This window comes from Arachis duranensis, chromosome 6, assembly GCF_000817695.3.
Source record: "Arachis duranensis cultivar V14167 chromosome 6, aradu.V14167.gnm2.J7QH, whole genome shotgun sequence".
In the NCBI taxonomy this organism is placed as follows: domain Eukaryota; kingdom Viridiplantae; phylum Streptophyta; class Magnoliopsida; order Fabales; family Fabaceae; genus Arachis; species Arachis duranensis.
In genome coordinates this window covers 28,685,111-28,685,435 of record NC_029777.3, presented here as the reverse complement: position 1 = coordinate 28,685,435, position 325 = coordinate 28,685,111, and positions in this window count along the sequence as shown.

Sequence of the window (325 nt, the reverse complement as noted above, 5' to 3'; positions counted from 1 at the left end):
TTACAATTGGCAGACAAGTCAGTAAGACAAGCTTATGGATTAGTAGAGGACGTGTTGGTAAAGGTTAAAGGCCTTTACATTTCTGCTGATTTCATAATCTTAGACACTAGGAAGGAAGAGGATGAATGCATCATCCTTGGAAGACCTTTCCTAGCCACAGCAAGAGCTGTGATAGATGTCAACAGAAGTGAATTAGTCCTTCAATTGAATGGGGACTACCTTGTGTTTAAGGCACATGGCCATTCCTCTGTGACAAAAGAGAGTGAGCACAAAGAGCTTCTCTCAGTTCAGAGTCAAGAAGAGCCCCCACAGTCAAACTCTAAGT